This window comes from Alligator sinensis, unplaced genomic scaffold (assembly GCF_000455745.1).
Source record: "Alligator sinensis unplaced genomic scaffold, ASM45574v1 scaffold216_1, whole genome shotgun sequence".
Lineage (NCBI taxonomy): Eukaryota > Metazoa > Chordata > Crocodylia > Alligatoridae > Alligator > Alligator sinensis.
Window position 1 is genome coordinate 1,242,230 of NW_005841868.1, and position 9,905 is coordinate 1,252,134.

Genomic DNA, 9,905 nt, shown 5'->3' on the forward strand with positions numbered 1-9,905 from the left:
TCTGCTTGCAGGTAGTGGGGGAAGGCCCCTCAACTTATATTACCGTACAAGGAAACCTCATTAAATACATTGTCTATCATTAAACTGCTGCTAAAAGAGCCATGTGGTCAGTAATGGAAACCAACCATGATGTTGATTAAATGCAGCCAACACTGAGCATGAGTATGAAATGCATGGCCCATATTGGGCAAACATACTGGTAGAAACCTTTTGGTTTTTTTGTGTAGCCCTTAAAAAAATGGGTGGGCATTGCCTCCACAGGGAACTGGTACCCAGCACTAAGAGGACCAGAGCCAGCCTTGACACCCTTCTCTTGGAGCACAAAATGCTTGACCTTAGCCAAAAGGCTGAAATGCTGATGTGAACCCACCACAGGAATAGATTAGTAGTCCAAATGAATAAATTATATGGTAGTGCCCGTTGCATACAGATCCCTCAGCACTGACTCTTTTTCAAGTCATGGTGAGCCACTACATTGAATACATTTTTACTTACTCTTCATTCCCACAGCTGAACTGCACCTTTCGTTCCCATTTCCAATTAACCTTCAATGTCTGGCAAACCTCACCAAAAGGGGCCCCAAACTGTTCACCCAGAATCCCTCTGTCACCCCCTTTCTCAGCATGTTGCATATAACTAAGGTAACCCCACCCTCCATGAGGTGTAGCCTCATCTGCATATACATTTTTGGAGGATCCCATGACTCATGACAAGAACACCTGGTGCCAGTCATGAGCACTAATGAGCAAATGTTCCTTTGTGGGGGGTAGCTGCAGTATATATACATACTGAGAAGTGCTGAGCTATTGGGTTGTTATGGCTTGAAATGCTGTGGACTCTGCTGAGATCTAGCTCAATAAACTGTATGGTCAATCATGAGTCTTTTGGCTTTGGACTAATATAATGTATAGTTACAGCAGGCAGCATGTCAGACTCATAATCTGAAGACCCTTGCACTATATATAAGTAGGTACAAAAGAGCTGTCTAAAAGTGTGTTTATGCCCCTCACATCCTTGTGCTCAGAGAGAGAGCAGGGTCTCAAAAAGGGGGAAGGGAGAGGAGAAGTTGGGGGAGGGCAGGGGGGTTACCTTACCCCCCTTCTTTATTTTCCTTGTTGTAGCAGTGGGGTGGGGACACATTCAAAGCAAACATCCAATAGTTAGATTCTATAACTGGAAAATTATAACATGCACAATTTTTCCATATATCGAATCTAATTATCGCAGGGTTTTCTTATACTCAGGGTCATCTTATATTTGAGTAAATATGGTATTTTGTATCCATTTTGCACAGGTGTATATAGAAAAGTAAAGAATCTGATTTCAAATGACCCTGTGGAACAGAGAGAAGTAAACTCAGTACTTTTTGATTGCAAATGACTTTATGCATTTCCTTTTCTTTTTATTATTACTTTAGGTCAAGAGAAACCCAGCCAGAAATAAATAACGTTTTCTCTTCTTTTCACAACTATGGACTTCAGAAAGATGTAGAGCTATGCTAGCTGCTACTTTGCATGAACCTTTTTTGCTTTGGGAACCTGTGGCTGCTAATGATGTTTGCCCTGAAGCCCCATTTTGATCCTTTGGGATGTTTTTATTGAAAGATTGATTTCCTTTCTCCTCTAACCCTTTCTGCCTTTCCTGTGCTTTCTTTTTCACTTTGTTTCATTTGCTTTGCTAGTTGTTTCGGTGACTGAGCACTGGATTTTAGACTGAGTTGCCAAATGTCAGTCAGGGGGCTGGAAGGAGATATATCTTCCTTTGGATTTGAGGAAGAGGTGTAGCCAAGCCAAGGAAAACAGAGAAAGTGAGGATGAAGGAGGAGGACATTTTCCCCAGCTGCTGACAAGGAGTAATAACAGGTGATAACAGAAGAGCAAATGGCTGAGGCAATTCTGAGACACTGAAATGGTTTGAATCCTTTGGTGATGCCTTATGTCCAAGGAATGAACTTGGATTAGCCTCTCCTATCTTGAAACTAAAATTCAAATGCAATTTGAAATGAATTTTTGCTTGAAATTTTACCTTTAATTTACATTAAAATAATGTTATAAAGGTCCTAACTGAAACTGAGGAAGCAGAAGGACAAGGAGGGCCTTCCCAGGTTCTAGCCCAAGAACCTAAGATACTGCTACCTGGGCAAGTAGACTCAGGCTCCAGGTGTTCCATACCTACAAGGGGTTTAAACTAGGGCTGTGCAAAATTTTGCCAGCTGTTTCATTCCAACACTGTTTTGACCAATTTTGAGGTCGAAACAGCAAAATCAGAATGAAACAAAGGCCATCAAAATAGCCTCGAAACAGAACAAGGCTGGTTGAAACTTTTCAACCATAGGCTGGGGATGGGAAGTCAGTCTAGCTGGGCTGACTTCCCATCCCCCATGCTAGATCACTCCAGGGGCGGGAGGCAGCCTGGCATGATCTAGCGCGGGGCACTGGGGAGCAGTGCAGCTGGGCTGCCTCCCGCCCCCGGCACCATCTAGCACAGGGCACCAGGAAGCAGAACAGCTGGGCTGCCTCCCACCTCTGGCATGATCTACCTCTGGGGATGGAAAGCCAGCCCAGCTGGACTGACTTCCCATCCCCAGCAAAACTCGAAACAGTGTCAAAACAGCCTGTTTCGATGGAACGGAACATCTGTTTCGACTCGAAATGAAATTCAAGACAAAACGCTGTTCCCTTGAACCGTTGAAACACAAGGCGGAACGGAACAGTGCCGTTTCTCACAGACCTAGTTTACACCTTCTTTTCCTGTTTTCCAAAGTATTCAAACCACTAGGCTACACACAGGATATGGTCCAAACTCGTCTCCAGATCTTTTCTTGAAGTTGGTCCACCTTGCATTTACTATTCCTTGGGTGCATCTACCCGTGCAATTAGTATTCCTGAATAAACTCCACTGCAGTTTGCTCTGGAGTCTATTGCTCCTTTGCACAGTGTTTACACTGTGGAGGCGATGGCTGGGGCATGAGGGTGCTACAGTATGGGGCTCACTGGCAGCCCCACACTATGGCACTCTCATGCATCAGCCAGCCCCAGTCACCATCTATACGTGTGTTGTGGTGGAGTAAAAAATATATTAATTTCCCCTCTCCCCTCCCACCTGTCTCTCACCCACTGACTCCTCAATTTACGTCTTCACTGATTGGCTTTCTTGCACGCATACCAGCCTCTAGCTCCTTTATTAGTCATTCCATCCAGGGTGAGCACAGACCAACTGCAAATGCTTCCTCAGCTCCATGAAGGGTATTTGTACCCAAAAGCTTGCATAGAAGAATTTTTCCAACTATTTGAGTTGGTCTAATAAGAGATATCAAATTTACTCAAAGAACCTTGTCTGCCATAGCATAGTACTTTTGGCAGGCAATACTGTTCTACAGCAGAGTTAATTAGTTTATTCTGGCCTAATAGCGCCACATGTGTAGACAGCGATGCTTTACTGTGGACCTAATTAGTTAACTCCGCAGTAAAGCACACGTAGAGATGCCCCCCTTAGACAAAATAAATAAATAGCACTTGGAAAGTTTCTGTACCATTAGAGGTAGAGACCCAGGCTTGAAGCCAGAGCCATCTGCTTTTCAAGGCAGCATCCATCTCACTGAACCACACTGCTTCTCTTGTGTTCTTTTCTTTTTATCTTCTATGTCTTCCCCCTTGTAACTACCCAGTGCACCAGTTCCAAGAGAAGGGCTGAAGGGAGGCTTAGGTTGTGCCTAGATTGTGGCCTTGTGGCTACAAACTTTGCTGTGAAGTAGAAGATACAAGTTCAAACCTGTATGGGTGAGAGGGGCATAGAATTTGGGTCTCCTGCTCCATGTGTAGCTACTGAAATGTAAGGCTATTGGGTTAAAAGGTGGGAGAGTCCCTTTCTGGTGTCTAAAGCACACTGGACATAAATTTCCTACACCTAGGTTTTCAAGACTTAGCCTTACATGTGTACTCGGGTGATTGTATTTTGTGGTGTAGCTACACAGCTGGACTGCCACCCAGCTGAGCATGCCTAGAAGGGGGATGCAGGCTAGGGCATAAAGAGCTGAATCGCCAACTGTGCACAAGTGCTAGAAACTGCAGTTATGTGATGGAGTATGTGCCATTGAGGTGTAGAAAAGGAAATAGGATTTAGCGCTTGGTGACTCACAAAGTGTCAACCTGCTCTCAGACAGCAAGCAATAGGGGCAGCATCTTCTAGGACTGAATACGATTCTACAAATAACAAAGGAATCAGGAAGGACAGGGAATTTAGAAGGGAACAGTGACAGCATAAGCTTAGGAAAAATGAATCCCTCTGCTCTTCACCTTGGCTATTAAACATGGTTTTCAGAGAAGGAAGAACACTGCCTTTGTTTCAACACTCCTAGGGACTCAAATCCTTTCCTTCCAATACCCAGCAAAAAGAATAGGATCTATTAGAAAGGAGATTCTTTATTAGGACTTTTAGAAAAATAGCCCTTCCCAAACGAATTCCTTTGCAATCAAAACAGGGTATTTGGGAAATTCTCTTTCCTTGCACTCATGAAACATGAGAGAAATACTCTCCTCAGCAAAAGAAATAGTGAAAGTCAGGACAAATCAACAAGTATCCCCCCCCCAGCAGTGGCAGGGTGAGCATGCTTTTAGGAGTCTCATTTTGCTTCTACTCCCCCTAGGGCTGGTTTCTTATTCTGGACCCCTCTGAATGAGCTAAATGCTTGAATGCTATCCCAGAAAGACACAAGGCCTCTCTTTGTAGTAGGTAGTGTATATGTGTTTGACTGTGTGCTGAAGCAAAAGGGCATTACCTCCTTGTATTGTTCCTAGTACATCCCGCCTCCTCAGTACAAATCAAAGTAAATAATAGGGCAGGTATATGATAAGCTGGAATCAAATGCAAACAGTCACAAAATCAGAAGCGACTCTTCTGAACTTGACTAAGAGGAAATACTTGACAAGGTCCCACCCTTGATTGGGAAAATCAGAGTAGTGGCTTGGCTCCTCAGCCCCCCTCAACCCTGCCCTCAGCTCTCCCAGAGAGAAGTCTGAATGTAACACTATTGCTCAGGCTAGGCCTATGATTAAGTTCTGTTTTTCAAAGGTGATCTCAGCATGATTAAAACCAGGCGGCCCTATGGCGCGCGGCAAGGGAGCCAGATGTGATTTGCAACTGGATTGCCATTTCCTAGCCCATCTGCAAACATTTGAGTGTCCACTCACTCTGGGTATTAAACCCATGACCCTCTCTCTTCCTTGACTCCCCCATCTCCTGTCTACTTCCCTCAGTGACACTTGAGAGGAGAGAAGTCCCTTTAGACTTGTTTGTCACTGTTACAACCATCCCTTTCTCACCCGGCCCTCCCTCCAACTCCCCGCCGTGGTTCCACGCTCCCATTATCCACCAGATGTTAGAGGTTAGGAGCCGACAGCACTGGCTTTTACCTCTCCCCTTTCTTTATTTGGATTTTTTTTTCTCCAGATCCCGGCGTGTGTGCGCTGACCCCAAAGCACTCCTGAGTCAACCGGCTGCGTCTGAATCCACTTAAAGGTGAAGGGATAAAGCAATTTTCTTCAAGATGTGGCATAAACTGTTTAGTTTTTGCTGTCTCCAAAGGCCTGTAATGAGAGGGTGGCCCCGGCCCAGAACAAGCCCTGTCTCGCCCTGATCTATAAAATTTGGAATAGGTTAATCTTTTGCCACAGTGCTGGCCTGTCAGCCCTTTTTGCTGAATTAGGGCTCTAATGCATGGATGGTGTCAATAATTGCCTAGTAAGCCATACTTAAAAAAAGAGTCACAATCAATCGTCCCAACATTAGGACGTCATAATGCATCAATCCTGCATTAAGAAGTTGCAATCCATCAATCTGACATTAGAAGGAACAATGGATGGTTGGGACTACTCCTAGTAATAACCAGTGCTACTCTTTTTGGCTTCTGTGGGGTCAAGCCCATTTACATCAGCTCTGGATTTGGCCCCAAAGGGGTTTCCTCCCTGTTCCTTTGTAATTGAATTCAAAGATCCTGAAAGGGAGGGCTTGTAATGCTGGCCTGAGCAGGCATATAGCAGACAGGGTTATAGAGGGCTCCCACCTCTTCAGCGCTGCCAGCACAGTTCTCTCCCGAGCTACAGCTCCTCCTTTTTTGAATCTGAGCACAACAGAGCCCACAGCTCTAAATGCTCTTAAAAGCTGACTGTCAAATCCCTCACTTCTCCCTCATCTGTTTTAATTCTGCCCTCCTAAACCTGACCATCTATTCTAGTTTTCTACCCCACAGCACTGCAAGTACACTTCAGTCTTGTTTTTTCCTCATTCCTCCTTCCATCCCCTCTGCTAGTGTAATCCCAACCTCTCCATCCCCAGGCTGAAAATGCACCTTTGTCCTGACCTGCTGTCTTTGGTTACACTGTTCGAATCTTGGGCCCACCCATTTTATTTATGCACCAGTATACCTCAATACTGGTCTGCAACATCCCTGACTATTCTAGTCTAGGATCCCTGTGCCGCTCTAGTGAAAGGACCATATTTCTGAAACACAAGGCCTATATTATTCTTGTACTGGACCTGTTTACAGCAGATATATCTAGTTGTGTTAAACTTGGGGTTGGATTTGCAGACTGGCTCTATGAGGGAAACCGCTCAAAGTCTCCAAACTTATTTTCACTAATGCCTGGAGTCACAGTTTGAACTCAGCTCTCTGAAGATAAGAGGCTCTTGAACTCACTCTGTGCCTCTTGTATTCCCAGGCCTCTTTTTAAAGTGCATGTAGCCATATCAGTTTCATGAGTTTTCTGGGAAGTGAAGTTCCAGCGCAGACAGCGAACAGCTAAAACCCTTTTGCTTTTATGCTTGTAGCTTAAGTCATTTCCAAACATAGTTGTTGCGCTAATTAGTGTTTTAGTCGTACAAATTTTGAAACTTAAAAACAACCTTCGGTCCACGTTCTATAAAAAGAAACAAATGGGTTTCTGTGAATTACATGGAATAAATCCCATTTATGATGACACAAGCAATGCTCTTGCAATATGAAAGGTAGGCAGTTATGCTTCAGCAAACAATGCAGCAGAATTGAAATTCAGGAGTTTGGCAGCATGTTCCTGGATCTGGCACTGACTTTGTGTGGCTTGAACAAGTCAGGTCCCTTCTCAATGTCTTAGTGTTCCCATCTATCAAGTGGGGATCCTGGGCTTGATTCTCCATTGCCCTGCCACCCTGTAGTCAGAATAGCAGTTTTATATTTGCCTGGCACTGCACTAAGAGCCTCAGATGACAAAGGCTGTGTGTAAGCCCTAAACAATTGAACAAGTTGGTGGGAAGTTTCAGCCCTACATTTTATAAAGCTAGGCATTTTATGAAGAGATCTAGTTCCTTCCCCTCCATCTTTCCTTAGTTACCAGAGTATGTAGGCTACAAATATAAAAGCTTGATTTGGTAGGGGAGGACTGGTGGAAAGCTGGGAATGTGAAAAAAGGGGTGGGATATTACTGCATACAGGAAACCAGGATACAGGATGAGAAGAAGCAAGTACAAGCTAGTTTTTACCATCCATACCAACCAGGGGTCTGTGATGCTAGCAAGGTCTTTGTTAATTTGGCCCTATCCTGGAAAGAGAAACTGAAACTATTATGGAATATCCCTGGAAGGAACATGTTGCTAACAAGAGCAACCAGCTACACCTCCTTAGCATGGGGATGGAGAGAGCTGTATAATTCTTTGGGTGTTAGGTGCTGTACAAGATGCAAAATAAATCCAATGCTTGCTCTAAGGATCTTAAAACTAGAAGCCAAAATTGGAGAAGTTGTTTCAGGTCAGTATGTTAAAGTCACAGGATGGGATTGGGGAATGCGATACAGATTGTTTATTGGTCTGTCTGTCAGTCTATTTTAGATATGAACTCCAGTATAAATTTAGGAAGAAAAAAAAACCTGAGTTCCTCTGCCATCTCCCATGCCCTCTATATAAGGTATCTCTGCTTCTGCCAGGTCCAGAAGGTGGGATGGAGGGGTGATATGCAACCTTGACCACCAGGGCTGACAAGGGGCAAGTGCTGCACTGTGGTGTGAGGAAATTAGTAGATAAAACCAGCCAGCAATTGGAGCAAGTCCTTTACTATTACAGTTACAAAATAATGGCAAAATATGGTGTTCATTTACAGGCCTGATTATGCTCATTTTAGCCTCCCTCTGTCTCTTGCAGTCTGAGCTTCTAATGTTTGCTGTGGTGCATTATTAACCCATTTTTTAATTTGCTGCATTCTGCTGAAGGAGCTGGGTTTAATGTTGCTTTCTCCTGTTGTGCCAGGAATCCCTCTACCCTCAAGCAGATGAGAATATGAGTTCAGGGAGGATTTGGGCAGAAGGCCACTGTAATTAGGTCCAACAGAAAGCACACTTCAATCAGGAAGGGCATATTCAGAATGCAGTAGGATTGTTGGGGTATGGAATGACTCTGTTGTTTCAGTTATTCCTCAGGCAGGGCGGGTAAGGCTGAAAATAGCCTGGATTCCCCAAAATATTCTCCAAATCTTAACAAACACTCGACTTTTCCACACCGTCCAGACTTTCCACTCTAGAAATTCTAGCTATGTCTCCCTTTAGCATTTTCAATGCTCCAGCTTACCCAGGTAACCCTTGTTATACTCCTTGACCTTCTCTCCCTAGCAGCCATGTTGCACCTAACTCATTCTGGAAAGAACGGCCCTTGCTTTACCTTCTCTCTTCCCAGGGGCCTAACCAAGTCCTGTTCCGTTTCAGTTATGCACTTAGACTCCATTCAGCAACCAATGGTGTCTAGATACCAGGGTAGAGAGACCTTTCCTTCATCTAGTCCTGCCTGCTGGTAAAGTCAAGTAAAGCAGACAGAACAACTCAGACTTCTGGGCCTAAGACAGCACAGTTCCATGACCCACAAGGAAGGAAAACAGATGAAAACCAGAGCTGGTTGTGTTCCTCCACTTCTATGTAAACTGGGTAACTTATAACTGGCCCATTCATATCTAGACCTATTTTTGCAATACACCTTGCCTAAGGCAAGCTTTTTGAAAGAATTATCCTGGCACATGTCCGCAAGGGGCCAGCAGGGGAGATTATGCTTAGGGGCAACCAACATGGGTTCATTAGAGGCAGGTCCTGTCACACCAGCCTGGTGGCCTTCTATGACCAGGTCACAAAACCCTTAGACGCAGGGGTAACAGCGGACATAGTATTTCTGGACTTTAGGAAAGCCTTCGACACTGTCTCTCGCCCCATTCTCATTAAAAAAAACTAGGGGACTGTGGTGTCGACACCTACACAGTCAAATGGGTCACTAATTGGCTGGAGGGCCGCACCCGGAGAGTGTTGGTGGATGGGTCCTATTCGACTTGGAGGGATGTGGGCAGTGGGGTTTAGACGCAGGGGTAACAGCGGACATAGTATTTCTGGACTTTAGGAAAGCCTTCGACACTGTCTCTCGCCCCATTCTCATTAAAAAAAACTAGGGGACTGTGGTGTCGACACCTACACAGTCAAATGGGTCACTAATTGGCTGGAGGGCCGCACCCGGAGAGTGTTGGTGGATGGGTCCTATTCGACTTGGAGGGATGTGGGCAGTGGGGTCCCCCAGGGCTCGGTCCTCGGGCCCGCACTGTTCAACATCTTCATCAGCGACTTGGATGAGGGGGTAAAAAGCACCCTGTTCAAATTTGCAGATGATACTAAGATGTGGGGGGAAGGGAGGAATAGGCTGCAATTGGACCTAGACAGGTTTCAGGGGTGGGCAGATGAGAACAGGATGGGTTTCAACACTGACATGTGCAAGGTGCTGCACCTGGCAAGGAAGAACCAGCAGCATACCTACAGGCTGGGGAACTCCCTTCTTGTCAGTGCAGAGGCAGAAAAAGATCTTGGAGTCATTTTTGATGCCAAAATGAACATGGGCCGACAGTGTGGGGACGC